The sequence below is a fragment of the Scyliorhinus canicula genome, chromosome 19 (genome assembly GCF_902713615.1).
Source record: "Scyliorhinus canicula chromosome 19, sScyCan1.1, whole genome shotgun sequence".
Classification (NCBI taxonomy): domain Eukaryota; kingdom Metazoa; phylum Chordata; class Chondrichthyes; order Carcharhiniformes; family Scyliorhinidae; genus Scyliorhinus; species Scyliorhinus canicula.
In genome coordinates, this window is record NC_052164.1 from 15,944,257 (window position 1) to 15,964,559 (window position 20,303).

Sequence of the window (20,303 nt, forward strand, 5' to 3'; positions counted from 1 at the left end):
TGCTTGCATTGTTTTGTTTGTCTGACTTTCAGCTGCAGCCAGGATCCTGTAAATCAGGTGAAACTGGGAAAATAGGAATTGTTTCAGCACCATCATTTTTTTCTTGTTTGCCCCTCACAGTTGCGTTTGCTCATAAAAGCATTGCCCTCCCATTGACAACAGTGACAAATAGAATTCTCAGGAGCAGAAATTCACTTCTTGCTTCGGTCCCTTTGTTGATACCATTCTTGATGAACTTTTTGTTTAGGTTCCTGTGCTAAACTGACAATCAGCAATATCACAAATGGGTACTATTTTGTGAAATCATTATTTCAAGGTTACAAAGCCACTGTTGATTGCAGCAAAGTTCCAGTGTCGCACACATTACAAAGCAATCAAATGTCTTTTTTTTTATGATGGCGTAATTAGCACACGGCTAAATTGCTGGCTTTTAAAGCAGACCAAGCAGGCCAGCAGCGCGGGTTCAATTCCCGTAACAGCCTACCCGAACAGGTGCCGGAATGTGGCGACTAGGGGCTTTTCACAGTAACTTCATTTGAAGCCTACTCGTGACAATAAGCGATTTTCATTTCATTTCATTTCATTTCAATTGTCGAACCGTTAGCTACGAGGATCCCCACTTTCAGTGGATGTGCACAGAATGACCATCGCTTTGTGTGAACCTCTTCTGGAGGAGATGTACCAGGATACTATCTGGGCTGGAGGGTCTGTGCTCTCAAGAAAGATTGGATAGGTTGGGGCTGTTTTCCTTGCAGCACCGAAGGTTGAGAGGGGACCTGGTAGAGATGTATAAGATTATGAGGGGCATAGACGGGGTGGATAGGAAGGCACTTCTTCCATTAGTAGGGGATCAATAATCAGGGGGCGTATATTTAAGGTAAGAGGTAGTATGCTAAGAGGGGAGTTGAGGAGAAACCTTCTCACTCAGAGGTCGGTGAGAGTCTGGAACTCACTGCCTGAAGGAGTGGTTGAGTCAGCAAATCTCGTAACATTCAAGAAATATTTAGATATTCACTTGCACTGCAACAACCTCCGGGACCATGGGCCAAGCGCTGAAAAATGGCAATAGTGTAGTCAGGTCTTTGTTGGCAACCGGTATGGATATGATGGGCCGAATGGTCTCATTCTGTGCTGCAAACGCCTATGGGTCTATTTCTCCGGGAAAATCCAGCAAATACACATTTGAATTCATGCACACTTTCCTCGTCAGAACGTCCCTTACGGCTTGGGTTTGATAAAAGCAGTTGATTTGGTGCCTGAAGTGTTTACAGTAACAAAGCGAAAGAAAGATGGCAGTTGAATAATGAAGCAGTTTGGATGCCGGTGACATCGCCATCATTTAAAATCTCAAAAAGCCCTGCATGGATCATTAAAAAGATTCAGAGCCTGTGTTCAGGGAAGGCAGTGTACAGCATGCATTTCAAAACTGGGCTGCTGGCCAAGAAAATAAAGCATTAGAGATTTATAAAATTATCCTAAATGTTCTGGTGGCACAGAGGGTAATGGGCTTGCTTCATAATGAAATGGCCAAAGGTACATTCTTGGCAGAGTTACACTTGCTGGCTGATGTGTGATGGATGGTTTATGCTGAGATACCAGATGGAGGAGACCAGACTGTGAAAATGCCAGTTTTGTATTTAATCCATCGCGGCCGCACATACACCACTCGCTGCTTCAATCTGGCCTGTTTCCTTCAATTTCATTCCTACCGCTGCAGTCATTGCTCCTCAGGAATATCCACTCACATTCCTAATAAGCTGCCAACATGAAATTCTACAGGTCTCCTACCGTGCCCCCCACCCCCCACTCCCAAGGTGTCCCAAGAGTTTAATTGAAGATTAATCGCAATCTTCTACTCTTACTATTTTGCGGGATCTCAAGTCTCCTCACCTTCTTTAATCTTCCCTTCCTGCTACAATTTTCACCCGGGGAGGGTTTGGGGGCAGGCATGGTGAGGTTGAGGGAGTGGCGGGGGGGGGGGGGGGGGGGAGGCGGGGGGGTGAGTCAGTGGTCAGGAAACCCTGAAACGGAGGCTGCTTGCAGGGCCTGATGTAACGCTGCGGTACAGAGGGATCTGCAGGTACAGGAGACACAAGGAGTTACCATGCAGGTGCAGCAAATAATAGGAAGGCAAATGGAAAATTGGTCTGTATTGCAGAAGGGATGGAATATAAAAGGTAGGGGAGTCTTGCTGCAGTTGTACAGGTGTGACCACACCTAATGTACCGTGTACAGTTTTATTCTCCTTATTTAAGGGGAGATATAGCTGCATGGAAGTAATTCAGAGACGGTTCACGAGGATAACCCCTGGGATAATAGGATTGCTCTATGTGGATTGTTACCAATTCGGTAAACCAACTTTTGCTTCACAGTGCCATGGTCCCAGGTTCAATTCTTGGCTTGGGCGACTGTCTGTGCGGAGTCTGCACGTTCTCCCCGTGTCTGCGTGGGTTTCCTCCGGGTGCTCCGGTTTCCTCCCACAAGTCCCGAAAGACCTGCTTGTAAGGTGATTTGGACATTCTGTACAGTGTACTTGGCATGCTTGCGGTGTGGAATATGCTGAGCATCATTTTGGTGAGCATGTTAATATGAGCATTAGGAATGTGCTCCTGCAGAGTAGGCAGTCTATGATTTTAGTCGGGGTGGCGATTCTCACTATTACTGGGGGGGGGTCGTCCTGCAACAAAATGTTACCCGTGTGGTATCTGCCAATTAGGCAGCTAATTCCCTCAGCTCTCCTGAGATTGGGTTGTCGGGGTGCTGCTATTTAAATGGCGAATGTTGGACCCTCTGCCACCTTCATTAATTTCCACTCAGTCTGTGCGAGTAGCGAGATAAATATAAGGCTTGCAGCAGTGCTAAGTGCGTGAGGCTGAGGCGAGGAAACAAATGTTGCAGATGAGTCGAGCTTGATTGAGGCTGTTGGTGGGTGAGGGATGGAAAGGGGGTGAATTGTGGTGAATGGAGCTATGTGTGAGGTTAATGGGCACGTTTATAAAGATACTGATTGTGAAGATGCACCCATTAAACCGGACAAACTTGGGCCCTCTGTGAAAGCATGCACCCACTCAACTGTACAATTCGCTACATGCGACAATCATTCGAATTAGCAGGCAGCATGCCGTTTGCATGTTGCATTTTCTACAAACCGGCATGGGTTAATGATACACTGCAATTCCTGGGCCAGATTACTGGATAGAATCCAATTTTTCCTCACAAAGTTTTATGATTCACCATCTTTACAACTGAAATCGAGTCTTTCATTTGGGGGAAAGTCAATGAAGGATGAATCCAGAAGACGATGTCCCACACTGTAGTGCTTGGCCTACTTTTCAATTACTTGCTTGACAATGGCAATTGATCTGCTGCATGGCACATTGCACCCTCCACACATCTGGGCTGCTGAAAAGCCAAATAATGCTCCCTTACACAGGAAAATCTCGACAACCACAGGGATAGATAAGTCAGTGAAAATAGTCACAAAATTGTTTTGGAGCTGTAACAAAGCTGTTGTTTAGTCAAAAAATAAGCTATCACTTAGTAAAGAAATACAGCAGCCATTAGTGTCACATCAACTAGATAGCTTCTGTCAGCTTTTAGCAGAATTGAATTTATTTCACTGAAACCAAAACTAGTACAGAGGCACTCAGAGTCTATCTACATTAATGCATTATTAACAGACATTTCTGCTATCTCATATTGTTTCCTGTTTACGTGAGTAAGCACCTATTTGCTTCTGACATACTTGTACAAAGTGAGCTATTTTGTAATAATGTGACAAAGTTCCCCCAAATACGCACATGTAGATAACATCACCTGGCCAAAGGAACTATGAAAGAAGTCAATACTCAGTGGATATTTGTGTCGATCATGTCGAAATGTTCATTAGCACGCGAGGTGGTTGCAAAACATGACCGATCATCATTTGCCCCTGCCTCTTGATGTGCAATTCAGGACAACATTGTCAGCTCAAGGGAAGGGGTGCAGGTCGCCTTTGATTCCCTTACCCATCAAAAGAACTGCATCTAGCTGGGTGGAGGCAAGGCAATGTTCAACAGCCAAGGCTGTGCAAGTAGCCCGTCGTTCATCAGTTTGGCATTTCTTCATATTCTCATCTCAGTGAGCTTTTTCTTCATTTTACCCAGTATACATTTGAACACAGAATTCCTGATAGCTTGGACTGGACTTTGGTAAATATAATCATATTGCTTTGAGACTGGTTGATTGATTTATCCACCATTCTCACATCTGATATCTGGCAGAAATTATACCTTGGCCATCTATCTTCACAGATTTGGAACTACTGCACATGCTTCCCACGAGCATTAAGACATGAGGAAATACAAAAATATTATTCTTAGTTATATTTCTAGTATCTATACTGGATTTGTCGATAATGTCAAGTTTTGCACTTCCGCCTTTTAAAAAAATTCAATTGTTCTTGAGATATGGGGCTCTCTGGCTTGGCCAGCATTTATTGCCCATCACTAATTGTCTTCGAGAAGGTGGTGATAAACTTCCTTCTTGAACCACTGCAGTCCGTCTGCTGTAGGAACACACAAAGTGCTGTTGGGAAGAGAGTTCCAGGGTTTTGATTCAGCAACGGCGAACGAACGACAACGAAATTCAAGATGGGGCGTGGTTTGGAGAGGAACATTCAGGTGGTGGTGCTTCCAGGTGTCTGCTGCCCTTGTCCGTCTAGATGTCAGCAGTTGTGGGTTTGGAAGGTGCTGCCTTAGGAGCATTGGCAAGGTCCTGCAGTACATCTTGTACATGGGACACACACGTCGGTGATAGAGGGAGGGAATGTTTGTGGAAGGGGTACCATTCAAACGGGGTGTTTAGTCCTGAATGTTGTTGATCCTCTTGAGTGTCGTTGCAGCTAATCTAACCCAGGCAAGTGGAGAGTATTCCATTACATTCCTGACTTATGCCTTACAAATGGTGGACAGGCTTTGCGGAGTCAGGAGGGGAGTTACTTGCCACAGAATGTCCAGCTTCTGACCTACTCTTGTAGCCACAGTTGTGGCTAGTCTAATTAAACTTCTGGTCAATGGTAATCCCCAGGGGGGGGGGGGGGGGGATTCAGTAATGTAAATGCCATGGAATTTCAAGAGGGGATGGTCAGATTCTCTCCTGTTGGAGATGGTCATTGCCTGGCACTTGTATGGTGTGAATGTTACTTGCCACTTCTCAGCCCAAGTATGAATATTGTCCAGCTCTTGCTACATATGGAAACAGATTGCTTCAGTATCTAAGGATTTGCAAATGGATGCTGAACAACAGTCATCAGCGAACATTCTGACTTTATCTTGGAGGGAAGGTCATTGATGAACCAGCTGAAGATCTTTGGGTCAAGGACATTTCCCTGAGGAACTTCTGCAGTGATATTCCAGGAATGAGATCACTTACATCCAACAACCACCACCGTCCTTGATGTCACATTTGGTCAAATGCTGCCTTGATGTCAAGAACAGTCACCCTCACCTTACCTTTAGGAGTTCAGCTCTTTTGTCCATCATTGGATTAAGGCTGTAATGCAGTCAGGAGCTGAGTGACCCTGACGGAGCCCAATGTGAGCGTCAGTGAGCAGTTTATTGCTGAGCATGTGCCGTTGATGGCACTGTCGGTGACACCTTCCACCACTTTGCTGATGATCAAGAGTAAGTCGATGGTGCGGTAATTGGCTGGGTTGGATTTGTTCTGTTTTACATGGGCAGGACATAACCGGGCAATTTTCCACTTTGCCGGGTAGGTTCCAGTGTTGTAATTGTATTGCAACAGCTTGGCTAGGGTAGTTCTGAAAGGCATTCTGGATTACTGTTTGCTTATTCAATAATTGAAGCCAAATTTTATTTTGGACTTGATCTCACAAAATATGTCACTTTCTCTTGTTTTTTGGTCTGACTCGGCATTTCTTCTGAACTTCCACCCAACCATCATCTCCAGCCGCCACGTCAGCATGATGTGATACGCTTTTTTACCGAATTGAGAAGCTCCTTTAGTAAGACGCCCTTTGATATGGATGATAGCATGCTGCATGGGTTCCAGGCCCAGCAGCAGAGCCAGCATGTAGCAGTTGTGTGGGCACGAAAACGGCTTCTGGCTTTTGCTGAGGGATGAAGCATGCCATGGATTTTCACATCTCATTTCTGACATGCTGTGGGACAAGCTAAGTCAGCAATCTCATCAAATAGCCAAAATGCCCCAGAATTCTGTTTTTAAAATTTCAATTAAAAAAGTGTACAAAGTGTAACTTTCTGACTTTGCACTTCCCATTAGGAAGTAACCTGTAACATGTATCTGAATTTCCAACAAGTGCTCCAATGGCAATACAATGTCAGAATGACTGCTGTCATCATTCTCAAGGAGTACAGATAACATACACGCCAAAAACATAATTTTGAGGGCGCACTAGGAATTTAAACTTCTGTGCTCTGTATAAACCCCTGAAACATTATGGGAGGAAAATCACCCGAGTTTCCATTTTCAGTCTCCTTGTTGGGAGCACAGAGTAACCTGTAACATGTATCTGAATTTCCAACAAGTGCTCCAATGGCAATACAATGTCAGAATGACTGCTGTCATCATTCTCAAGGAGTACAGATAACATACACGCCAAAAACATAATTTTGAGAGTTTCGGGCAGACTGGATTGCAGAAAAACTGATCACAAGAAACTGAAACTTGCAAAAGATTGGTCTGCTTGCAGATCTCCACCAGGGACACAGGGAGACTCATTAACTGTGCCCTGTTCCACGTATGCTGAGCTGCAGCAGCCACCATCAATACGGGATAAGGGCATTAACAACATCTCCATTTTCTACCTAAAATTCACCCACGTATCTAAAAACCTTTATTTTCAAAAGAAAAAGCTACTTAATTAATTCAATTTGAAGCTGCCATTCGCGACACTGCACACACAGCAGTCCGAGATGATTATCCCTCTTTCACCTCAACTCCCAGTGAATTTTCCAGCACGGTGGCGCAGTGGGTTAGCCCTGTTGCCTCACGGCGCCGAGGTCCCAGGTTCGATCCCGGCTCTGGGTCACTGTCCGTGTGGAGTTTGCACATTCTCCCCGTGTTTGCGTGGGTTTCGCCCCCACAACCCGAAAGATGTGCAGAGTAGGTGAATTGGCCACGCTAAATTGCCCCTCAAATTTAAAAAAAAAAATGAATTGGGTACTCTAAATTTATAAAAAAAAAAAAACTCCCAGTGAATTATAGCTCCGTGCATATAGTAAAGGGGCCCAGACTGGCTTGTCTTTATCAATATGAGGGAAAGGTGATAAAGCGGTCAAAGGAATGATTTTCCAATCTCACACTCTCGGTTGGGAGAGTCACCTATCAGGAAGGCGCACTAGGAATTTAAACTTCTGTGCTCTGTATAAACCCCTGAAACATTATGGGAGGAAAATCACCCGAGTTTCCATTTTCAGTCTCCTTGTTGGGAGCACAGAGTCCAATTATTCGACTCGAGGGACGCGCGCATACTTAATGCTCAGATTCAAAAACGAGGCGACAAAATTCAAGCAGAGCAGAAAACATTGGCCAATTGAATCATTCTCAGAGCATTACACACATTCAATGAATATAAAACCTTTCGGAGTGAAGCACAGACAACAGGCTGACAGGTGCTAAACTTTGCAGATAGCCGGACAAAGTAAATAAATACACTGACCTGATCTGAAACATCTGCACAAACAACACAATTATGGGGGAAACCGCAACAAGTAATATCACCGCAGCATGCAAGCTCATATTACAGTAATAGAGAATGTTGCACTGCAGAGGGGGCAGGGGCTGTAAAATGCGGCGAGCCAATGACTGCGGCGGATTGGAAAATCTCACCAGTGGGAGGCGCCGTAAAATTCTACCCATGATGTTGGACAAATGAGCCACCTATGTAAGAGGTAACATAATTAAGCAAAATTAATCAACTTTAGCAGTAGTTTATGTAAATTAATCTGCAGACTGTTGCGTGATGCAACACTGAATTTGCAAATTAATTAAAACTGTTGCACCCGAAAGCATCGATATGTTTATGAATATAATAATAATAGCTTATTGTCACGAGTAGGCTTCAATGAAGTTACTGTGAAAAGCCCTCTTTCACTCTATTGCACAATGCTTCATTGCATGAGCCCCAATCTCCCCAGTTGTATTTTCAGTTGTGAGGTCGGGTAGGTTCCAATCCCAATCCACTCCTGATCACATGGGAGTGTTATACATAAAGGTGAAGACCCTTGTTGTGGAATAGATTGTCTTGATTGGTAGTGGTTACCAGGCCACCGTTTCTGTTTGATCTGGAATAGTTTCCATTCCACTTGCACCTCAAGCAGAGTGAATGGGACAGAGGTATCAATTTCACATCCATTATGGATGCAACATACTAAATTGGAAGCAATTAGTTGCATAAGCTGCAATTTGCTCCTTACTTAAAACTAAACATGCATGTTTAAGTAATTTGTTTCTGATATCTTTTGAAAACATTGTTGATGTGGTCTTAACGGACACACGTATTTGATGACTTCAGATACAGGGGGAAATTAATTGTAAGTCACATTCATTTAATAATAATAGCTTATTGTCACAAGTAAGCTTCAATGAAGTTACTGTGAAAAGCCCCTAGTCGCCACATTCCGGCACCTGTTCGGGGAGGCTGGTACGGGAATTGAACCCGCGCTGCTGGCATTGCTCTGCCTTACAAGCCAGCTATTTAGCCCACTGTGCTAAACCAGCCCCTGTTGATGTAATGATTAATGGTCTTGGTATTACACAATTAGGCAAATCATGTAAGAAATAATAATGGAATGCAAAGACACAATCAAAATATAAATAAAACCTGAGGGCAGAGTTTTCTGGGGTTTTTGCAAACTGCCAAGGGGTAGTGCTTATCTGTGCATCCCCAGCGGGTTCTCTTCACCAAGTTCACGTTATTCCAGAGCTGTTGAAAATCTCATCGGGTTGGGGGCGGGGGGGGGGGGGGGGGGGGGGGGGGGGGGGGAACGACGCAGCTGGAAAGCCCATTAATTCCGTTAAAATCACGTCACTGGCGGAGGGCAGGGTCAGCGAGGGCAGGCTAGCGAGGGTTTTGTTTTCGGACTCCCGTGAGGTTTTGCGCCCCCATTACCTTTTACGCCTCTGGCAAATTCCTCTCTCCCCCCACCCCCCCACGAAGAATCTGGCCAGATTTTGGGTTATAAGTGAAGTGTTCTTTTGCAAGAAAAAAATCGGAGCACTCACATTCCCAACATTTCTACCTGCAGCAGAATATTGGTGATCATGAGGGTTACAGTTAGGGACACGGATGTTTCGTGAACAGAAGTACTGGAATCACATGGGATATAACATATGATTGCATAGGGATCAGATAAATGTCATTCATAAATAATTCTATATTTAATTATATATTTTGGTTTATTCACTGGTATTTCCCATGTGGAGTGATAGCTCAGTGCATATATATATGTGATAGAAAGAGGGAAGGATACATTGGCTGCAATCATTAGGTACCCTAATAGCTGAATGGGAAAGGGCCGTATGAAATGTGACAATGAGCTTAATTTTCACCCTGTGTTTTGCCCGACTCCGACCCCGTTGCGCCGGTAGCATCGTGGGAGACCCCCAAAGCAGGCTTTGAACTGGGTGCAAAACCACAGGTGAGTCACCCGACCTGCGGACCCGGCCTCGCAAGAGGTGATCCAGGTAATGATATTTAAATGAGCCATTTGGCTCATCTAAATATGCATGGGCGGGTTGGGGTCACCTTCCCCTGGTTCTCGGGAGTCACCGGCCGCACTGGCAACTAGGCGCCGATTAGTCCTGGTCTCCACAAGCAGAGACCAGACATGGGAGGGGGGGGGGGGGGGGTGTGCTCACATTTTCCATGGGTGTGGGGGGGTGAGACACCCTCAAGCCTACTCCCTTTTCAAAATGGCACCCGGATCTCGGAGGAGCTGGTCTGGCGGGCGAGTTTAGTTCCCCACGACAGAAAAAAGCTTAAGTGTGGGTTTGACCGGTGAGAAACTCCCCAAGACCCACAAGAATGATGAAGTGTGGGCAAATACAGGTCTGGATCTCACCCAAAATGCCAACGGTAAACACCCCGTCAAACGCACCCAAAATGACACTTAGGGCAAGGGCAGTATTCAGATTCAGCAATTCAATGGCTCTTGGCTGTTTCGTTTTGGCCTCGGGGCATTTCTCCCCACCGAGGTCACACTTAAGAGAGATTTCCTGCTGGTGAGATGATCATTTTGAGTGGCAGCCCAGATCTTCCTCCTCTCCTCTCCTTTCATGCTCCCCTCGCTTTCTGCACCCACTCATCTCCAACCTTGGAACCCCCTCCAATTGGCAAGCCCCCCCCCCCTCGCTACCCAGTCCTGGCCCCTGGAAGTGCCAACTTGGCACCCAGGCACCCTGGCACAGCCAGCTTGCCAGCCCGGTAGTGCCATCTGGGCCCTCGAATCTGGTAGGAGGCCTAAAAATTGTTTTAAGCTGGCATGAATTTCCCTCAGGACCTTCTGCCCACCATGGCAGATCAGGAAACCCGCTGGAGGCCGGCATGGAACTGATTTGCATCCCCTGATGAGATACAGACCAAGGCCTGACCACCCATGCCTGGTTCTCTCCAATGCCAGTGGCAAAGAATGGTGGTTCAAAACACGTTTGGGTGGATGTGACATGCTGTTGTCGGGACTCACCTGAACAATGCCTGGCGCTGCCTTCAGAGTTCCCTGGACCCCGGGACACCACAGCAGTGAGTGCGGGGGGGGGGGGGGGGGGGGGGGGGGGGGGTTGGCAACTACAGGTGGATCCTACAGATTCAGTGTCCTGGGGGAGGGGTCCATCTTCCAGTCTCAGAATGTTCCTCAAGATTTATTTTCTCTCTCAGGAGGTCCACCTTCCAGTCTCAGAGTGCACCCGGCATTCTGTCTCCATTTTCAGGAGGTTCAACTTCTATCTTCAATAGTGGGTCAGTGGGGTTGGGTGTCTTTTAAATGTGGTGATGGTTGGACAGCGGACCATACGCCATCAGGCCTGCCCCACCACGGAATATGGCGATAAACCCCAGGTGCATAATTAATGAGGTCGGAGCTGGATGTGTTGCTTTGTTTTGCCATCGGTCCCTTTAGCGGAAAACACTCCACGTTCCTGCCCCCGCCATAGGACTTAGTCCCCAGATGGGCGAATTCAGCCCTCTGTTTCTCTCTCCACAGATGTTTCCTCACCTGTTGAGTATTTGGATTGGATTTGTTTATTGTCACGTGTACCAAGGTACAGTGAAAAGTATATTTCTGTGAGCAGCTCAACATACCATTAAGGACATGAAAGGAAAAGGAAATAAAAGAAAATACATAATAGGGCAACACAAGGTGCACAATGTAACACCGGCATCGGGTGAAGCATACAGGGGTGTAGTATCAATGAGGTCAGTCCATAAGAGGGTTGTTAAGAGTCTGGTAACAGTGGGGAAGAAGCTGTATATTCTGTATCTGAGTATTTCCTACATCTTCTGTTTTTAGTTCAGGTTTCCAGCATCTGCAGAATTTTATTTGTTCCTTGTCATCATCCTTGTCAGAGACTGCAGCTTTGACACGTGTCATCCAGATTCAAAACATTAGCTCCGTTCTCTCTCCACAGATGCTGTCAGACTAGCTCACAGACAACTCACAGCTGAGATTGTCCAGTATTTTCTGTCTTTGTCGGAGACTGATGCAGTTCCAGCTGCTCTATAACAGGTCTAGTTCTTGCTAATAGCAATAATAGAGCCCAGCTAAATGGAAAGATAATTCAGTACATGGTTCAACAGTTTATCTAGTCTGGATGGCTCCTGCTGTCAAAACAACACCAGAGATATCAAGACACGGAGATCACTTCTGTAGTAATTAAATGTTTGCTATTTCCCAAATTACATCAGTCCACCTACTGAGATACTTCTATTTGGTATGGTGTAGTGAGGAGAATTATTTTCTGAGAATCGCATGCCAATTGCTTACTAAGATTGGAAACCCTTAGATACCATCTAATTGACTGATGATACCTAGATGGTCAATTTGTTATATCCAGGACTCTCAGGGAAACCAGTTTCTTTTGTTCAGTTATGTGTCCAACTGCTTTTCAGCACTTGGAGAAATGAATGAAATGTTGACTTTCCATCAGAGTCTCCAGTTCCTGCTGCAATGCAGCTGTACCTGATACTCTGGCTAATACCATCGTGGCATCCACCCGCTAACTAAAAATACTTTGCAATCAACAAGATGATGACTGCTGTGACAAGCAGCCATAGTCTGAGCAGCTGGCGTCAGTGACGAGTTTTCCCAACCCAACCAACGTTCCTTTGGCTCACGAATTACCTCTCTAGTGAACGCATTCTTCCAAAGGGCGGCAGGGTAGCACAGTGGTTAGCACAGTTGCTTCACAGCTGCAGGGCCCCAGGTTCGAATCCCGGCTTGGGTCACTGTGCAGAGTCTGCACATTGTCCCCATGTCTGCGTGGGTTTCCTCCGGGTGCTCCGGTTTCCTCCCACAAGTGCCAAAAGATGTGCTGTTAGGTGAATTGGGCATTCTAACCTCTCCCACTGTGTACCGGAACAGGCGCCAGAATGTGGCAACTCGGGGCTTTTCAAAGTAAATTCATTGCAGTGTTAATGTTAGCCTACTTGTGGCAACAAAGACTATTTTTAAAAAGGCTTAAACGGTCCAGTTGTTCACTCATGGAGGGTACAACTATCTCTGAGCTGTCCTCTGCTCGCATTCCTTGTTCATTCTGAGATAGCACAGTGGCCAGAGTGAATGAACAGCATTTTGTTTGTCAGTGACATTAATCTGAATGTGACTATAACCGATGGTATCATTTGTGCATTTCATCAGCTTGAAATATTGCTACTGCATTTAAGATAATAGATGTGCCCTCAAATAATTGGATTAATTGATATTTTTAAATTTGAAAGCAGTAATTATCCTGTTGCATTAAATATATATCAGAATATGGCAAACACTTTGCTGGGTGGTAAAATTACTGACACTCCGAATTAATATCTCTCCCATTATTTTTGACATTCCAGAAAATAAGATGAAAAACATCCACAGCCTTGAATTTTGGTTACACTGTTGCAAAAAAATAAATAAATTGGCATATTTAATTTAAAAGAGCACTTTATAAAGTAATTGTTGCACTGTTTATTTGATGTTGGTTCAAAAAAAGGTTGGCCAATAAAAATGACCCTGTTTGTCAGCAAAGCAGCTTTAGAGAAGTGGTTAACAAGCTGGCCCTTCCAATTGTAAACGGCATTACGTTTTCCTAATTTTCCCCAGAATACACTTACACAGAGCTGATGTGTACTAACATGGAATCCCTAATCAGATTACGTTCTTCGACAGGCTTTCAGTCTCAACAGCGAACCCGTTTGCTCAGAATTGATGAATGCTGTTGAGGAGACTGTCAGCTGACATGAGGTGCCTCACACGACTATGTTATCCACTTAGGTACTGGAAAAGAATCTATCCAGACTTCCTGCACCTGCAAATATTTTAATTCTGAAACCTGTTTAAGACAACTTTCCTGGACGCCTGAAAGGAATGAGGTCAATAGCGCGTTGGATGTCGTTTCAGGCACCCTTGTGGCATACGGAACAGCCCTGAAAAATTTTAACCCCAACTTGGGCCCAGAAAATGGGTGCAACAGGGACCTATTTCAACCCCTTTTGCTTTTTGAAAACCAAAGTGCACCTCTTTTGATTTGATTTGATTTATTATTGTCACATGTATTGGTATACAGTGAAAAGTATTGTTTCTTGCATGCTATGCAAACAATGCATATCGTACATAGGGAAAGAAGGAGAGACTGCAGAATATAATGTTACAGTTACAGTAAGGTGTAGAGAAAAGGTCAACTTAATACGAGGTAGGTCCATTCAAAAGTCTGATGGCAGTAGGGAGGAAGCTGTTCTTGAGTCGGTTGGTACGTGACCTCAAACTTTGGTATCTTTCTCCTGGCGGAAGAAGGTGGAGGAGAGTATGTCCGGGGTGTGTGGGGTCCTTAATTATGCTGGCTGCCTTTCCGAGGCAGCGGGAATTATAGACAGAGTCGATGGATGGGAGGCTGGTTTGCGCGATGGATTGGGCTACATTCACAACCTTTTGTAATTTCCTGCGGTCTTGGGCAGAGCAGGATCCATACCAGGCTGTGATACAACCAGAAAGAATGCTTTCTATGGTGCATCTGTAGAAGTTGGTGACATGCCAAATTTCCTTAGTCTTCTGAGAAAGTAAAGTTGTTGGTGGGCTTTCTTAACTATAGTGTCAGCATGTGGGAAGTACAGGTTGTTGGTGATCTGAACACCTAAAAACGTGAAGCTCTCGACCCTTTCTACTTCGTTTCCATTGAAGCGTCGTTTCCACGACGCTTCCTTAAGTCGATGACAATCTCCTTCGTTTGTTCTTCTTGTTGACTTTGTATAACATCATTAAAACGAGACAGTATATATCAGTGATTTGGGGCCTCACGGTAGCATGGTGGTTAGCATCAATGCTTCACAGCTCCAGGGTCCCAGGTTCGATTCCCGGCTGGGTCACTGTCTGTGTGGAGTCTGCACGTCCTCCCCGTGTGTGCGTGGGTTTCCTCCGGGTGCTCCGGTTTCCTCCCACAGTCCAAAGATGTGCGGGTTAGGTGGATTGGCCATGCTAAAGTGCCCGTAGTGTAAGGTTAATGGGGGGATTGTTGGGTTACGGGTATACGGGTTACGTGGGTTTAAGTAGGGTGATCATTGCTCGGCACAACATCGAGGGCCGAAGGGCCTGTTCTGTGCTGTACTGTTCTATGTTCTATGGATGTGGGGAACAAATGTAATATTTCTAAGTTCGCGGATGATACATAGCTAGGTGGGAATGTGTGTGAAGAGGAAGATGTAAAGAAGCTACAGGAGGATTTGGACAGACTTAGAGAGTAGCAGGAATATTAATTGATTGATTTATTGTCACATGTACCGAAGTACAGTGAAAAGTATTTTTCTGCGCCAGGGGAATGTACGCAGTACGTACACGGTAGACAAAAAAATTAATCGACAAGGTACATCGACAAACAGTGATTGGTTACAGTACGGAACAAGGGCCAAAAAGCAAATATATGAGCAAGAGCAGCATAGGACATGTAAATAGTGTTCTTACAGGGAACAGAGAAGAAGTCATTGAGGAGTTTAGTAGCTGTAGGAAGAAGCTCTTCCTATGTCTGGATGTGCAGGTCTTCAGACTTCTGTATCTTCTGCCTGATGGAAGGGTCTGGAGGAGGGCAAAGCCTGGGTGTGAGGGGTCTCTAATAATGCTGTCTGCCTTCCTGAGGCAGCGGGAGGTGTAAACAGAATCAATGAGTGGATGGCAAGCTTGTGTGATGCATTGGGCCGAGTTCAACGCACTCTGCAGTTTCTTGCGACCTTGGACCGAACAGTTGCCATACCAGGCTGTGATGCAGCCGGATTGGATGCTCTCTATGGCACATCTGTAGAAGTTTGTGACAGTCGATGCAGACATGCTGAATTTCTTTAGCTTCTGTAGAAAGTGGAGATGGCAGGTGGAATATAGAATGTGGAAAAATGTGAGATAATCCACTTGGTAGAAGTAACAGATGTGCAGAATATTTCCCAAATGGTGAGAAATTAGAAAGTGTAGATATAAAAAGGGACTTGGGTGTCTTTGAGAAGGACATGGGAAGTCCACACTGAGTAAAATAATGAAATGCAGTTTTATTTATACACAATATTTACACTGCCCAGTAGACCCTTACTGTTCTGGTTGGTGCATTACAGGCTGACCATTTATACAGAGGTTGATAGAGATCCCCTGCCCCTTGGAGCTCATACTCCATAAGGAAGATAATTATTCCCACCCTATAGGCTTTAAACCGCAGATCACACGATCGCAGAGCATATTGGATAAAGCAGTTCCATACTCACAGAACTTGGCTATCTTCCATAGCCGTGATACAAACTTGTTTATGGACTCACCATGGGACCTCTCTGCCTTGGTAAAGTGATATCTTTTAACAATTTCTGACAGGGCTGGGTTAAAATCATGTGGCACAAGTGCCATGTGTTAGTTGAACAATTGTGTATCGGGCGCCATGATACTCCAGATCACCCCGAATGTGTGCGTTCTGCAGTCCATCAACAATATGACTGTCTGGCGCTCGTTCTCCATGATGTTGTTGGTCCAGAAAAGGTAACGCCGCTGAATTCATCTAACCGCCCAAACTGAGGAATGGTGAATCAAGTAAATTCAAACCAAGGTCTAGAAAATGGGGGAGGTGGCTCAGCCAAGTAGATTTCAGCATCAACAGTGAGCCAGTTTACCCTTTGTCGCCAGTTTAATAAGGGCATGGGGAGTCCACACCGATTAACATGAAGAAACGTATTTGTATTTACACACGATATTTACAATGCCCGGTAGATATTTACTGGGTCCCAATTCTGGTCGTTGCAATACTGACCAACCTTTTATACAGATGTTAATAGAGGTCTCCCGCGGAGAAGCTCGTACTCCGCAAGGATCACGGGGAAGATAATATTTCCCACCTTGGAGGCCCCATGCAGACTAATACAGTGTCCTTGTCCACAAGTGACTAGTGGGGTACCGTAGGGATCAGCGCTAGGATCCCAGCTATTCACAGTATCTATTAATGATTCAGATGAGGGAACAATATATAATATCTCCAAATTTACAGATGGCACCAAGTTGGGTGGGAGGGTAAGCTGTGAGGAGGATGCAGAGATCCTTCAGTGTGGTTTGGACAAGTTGAGTGAGTGGGCAAATGAATGGCAGATGCAGAATAATTTGGAGAAATGTGAGATTAATCACTTTGGTCGCAAAAAAAAGGTGGCAGACTTGGAGATTAGGAGAGGGGAATGTGCAATGAGACCTGGGTGTCTTCGTACACCAGTCACTGAAGGTAAGCATGCAGGTACAGCCGATGGTAAAGACAGCAAATGGCATGTTGGCCTTCATAGCAAGAGGATTCGAGTACAGGAGAAAGGATGTCTTGCTGTAATTATTCAGGTCCTTGGTGTGGCAACACCTGGAGTATTGTGTGCACTTTTGGTCTCATCTGAGAAAGTATGTTCTTGCTCTAGAGGGAGTGCAGTGAAGGTTTACCAGACTCAATAATGGGATGGCAGGACTGACGTATGTGGAGAGATTGAATTGGTTAGGATTGTATTCGCTGGAGTTCAGAGGAATGAGGGAGGGAATCACATGGAAACCTATAAAATTCTAACAGGACTAAACCGGGTAAATGAAGGAAGGATGTTGCCGATGCTGGGTGTTCAGAACCAGGGGTCACTCTGAGTAAGAGGTAGACCATTTAGGAAAGAGATTGGGAGAATTCACCCAGAGAGAGGTCGACTTTAGGAGCTTCCTTCGATGGACAACGGTGGAGGCAGGGACATTTTGAGGCAGAGGTAGACAGATTCTTGGCTACCAAGGCAGTGAAACGCTCTTGGGAATGTGCAGTTGAGGCCACAATCAGATCCGCCATAATCTTATTGAATGGTGGAGCAGGCTCGAGGGGCCGAATGGTCCACTCCTGCTCTTAATTCATATGTGCACATAGGTCTTCAGCTTTAAGAGCTTGTCCACTGTCTTTCATTGGACAGCAAACACGTCTCCAGGCCAATCAAGAGGGTGCGACCGTGAATATCACAAATGGTGACAGCCACGCCCAGAGGTTGGAAACAAAGTCAAAGAGTCCTGACTCCTCTTACCCGCCCCCAAAGGCGAAAAAAATCCGGTACCTCATAAGCCTTTACATTTAAGTTACTCTTTTCTATGATGTCATGGAAACTAAGGGGCGGGGATTGAACATTTTAAATCAATTTTAATTTCTCAGTAAAATCCATCTGTCCTGGAGAAAATTTGTGCTCCATCCAAGCAGCTGCCAAAATTGAATGCAACAACGCTCACTATATCGAACTGACACCAGAATACATTATTCTAATCACACTCTCTATATCATACTTCACTCTATAGTCCTATTAACATTGAGTGAATTTGGATTGATTCCGTGCCTAATGAACTCAGTTCACAGTACAGAAAAAGTAGATGTAAAATTTAGCAATCAGTTGTGACAAATAGTCAATATATGGTAAATTTATTGAAATGTTGATATAGTTTTGTTTTTAATCACACTCTTCATAGAATGTACAGTGCAGGAGGTCATTCGGCCCAACTAGTCTATACCGGCCCATCGAAAGAGCACCCCACTTAAGCCCACACCTCCACCCTATCCCACAATCCAGTAACCCCACCTAACCTTTTGGACACCAAGGTACAATCTAGCATTGTCAATCCACATAACTTGCAGTTCTTTGGACTGTGGGAGGAAATCAGAGCACCCGGAGGAAACCTACGCAGCCATAGGGTGAACGTGCAAACTCCACACAGTCACCCAAGGCTGGAATTGATCCCGGGACCCCGGAGCTGTGAGGCAGCAGTGCTAACCACTGTGCCACCATGCTGTCTCTTATGTTTGATTTTTTTTTGTGCATGTGCATTTTAGCCTCTTTTACTCATTTTGCATCATTGCTTTCATAAAGATTTATCTAGAAGGATAATATTGTAGGTGCAATGGTTTCTGCTATGATACTATATGTTTTGAAATTTATAAAGCATCAACTAGGTTAGGGGAATGTATATGGTTTGAGACATTGAATCCTGCAACCACCATGGCAAAATGATTCTAATGATAATACCACTTAGTCCTAACTAACACAATCCCCTGGTGAAAAAAAAAACACAAAACAATAATCAAGTGTCATGAGTCTAGCTTGGCATAATCTTTGACTATTGAACACAGCCAGGCCAGTATGAAGTATATCGTGCATGCGGCCGTTATATATATTCGCTAGGCTGCTGGACATTGAGAGGAGAACACTATGATGCAGATACACAACTCTCAGGATCTTGATGTCTCGGTGTCACATAATATCACAGAATTGTAATTGTAAACACCTAACACTGCTGATATATTTCACAAAAGAGATATTAGCGGCACGGCAGACAACAATCTCAAAAAGATTACTTTAATAATCTTTATTAGTATCACAAGTAGGCTTAGATTAACACTGCAATGAAGTTACTGTGAAAATTGCCCAGTCGCCACATTATGGTGCCTGTTCGGGTACACTGAGGGAGAATTCAGAAAGTCCAAATCACCTAACAAACAGGTCTTTCGGGACTATTGGGAGGAAACCAGAGCACCCGGAGGAAACCCACACAGACACGGGGAGAACGTGCAGACTCCGCACAGACATTGACCCAAACTGGGAATCGAACCCGGGTCCCTGGCGCTGTGAAGCAAAAGTGCTAAACATTGTGCTACTGTGCAACCCTTTGTGCGTTCACCTGCACAAGCCAAGAGGAGGAAATTGATCTTGGATTTTGTGCAGGGGGAAGAAAACTATAAACGTCCAGCAATGGATTTCTATCAACCATGTGCCACTCCGCTGTTTGCTCCTGTAAAATTGCATCATGCCATTGCACAGGCTTGTGAAGAATGACACACACTTACACTAAACATAGCGAGCGCATGTTGAAGGTCTCGCCTATTTGTACAGACTGAAGTGCACACATTATTTTCTCAGGGAGGAAAGAAGCTATTTCTCTCCATCAGTTATTGCACAAAACATTCTTGACTCCGTGATATGAAACCAAAATTGAGAAATTCAACCTTATTCTGCACCAGACTCCATAATACAGGGAGATGGAAAGAAAAGTCGCAATTGCTGAAAACCCTGAATTTAATGGGATACTCATTTTTCTCGACTCACATTGTGCAAGATTAATTGTATTTCAGAGCCTAACAATTTTGAGTACGTAGTGTGATAATCTGCTTGCTCAGCAGATTTTAAATATTCGAACTGCCTCACAGGAAGAGCCAATTAATCTTCATGAATCAATTGAGAGAAAAAAAGAGTTTAAATCTGTTTTTTCAACTTTCCTGTAAATACTAAAGCCACATACACGGTAGCACTGTGGTTAGCACTGGTGCCTCACAGCGCCAGGGTCCCAGGTTCGATTCCCAGCTTGGGTCACTGTCTGTGCGGAGTCTACACGTTCTCCCCGTGTCTGCGTGGGTTTCCTCCAGGAACTGCTGATTCCGCCCACAAGTCCCGAAAGACGTGCAGGTAATTCTGACATTCTGAATTCTCCCTCTGTGTACCTGAGCAGGTGCCGGAGTGTGGTGACTGGGGGATGTTCACAGTAACTTCACTGCAGTGTTAATGCAAACTTACATGTGACATAATAAAGTTC

The 20,303-nt window shown here is 44.9% G+C and overlaps 1 protein-coding gene across 7 annotated transcripts in view; it reads right to left on the reverse strand.

Annotated features, from left to right (window-relative positions):
* The window catches only part of znf385c (zinc finger protein 385C), a 468,492-nt gene that overhangs the window by 189,082 nt on the left and 259,107 nt on the right, over positions 1-20,303 (reverse strand). The window contains exon 1 of one of the 7 annotated variants that reach the window (XM_038778611.1): positions 7,682-7,706. The exons of the other annotated variants lie outside the window; for them this stretch is intronic. The gene's annotated coding sequence lies outside the window, so the exon portion shown is untranslated. Of the gene's footprint in view, positions 1-7,681; positions 7,707-20,303 lie in introns of those variants that run through there. 7 annotated transcript variants of the gene reach the window in all.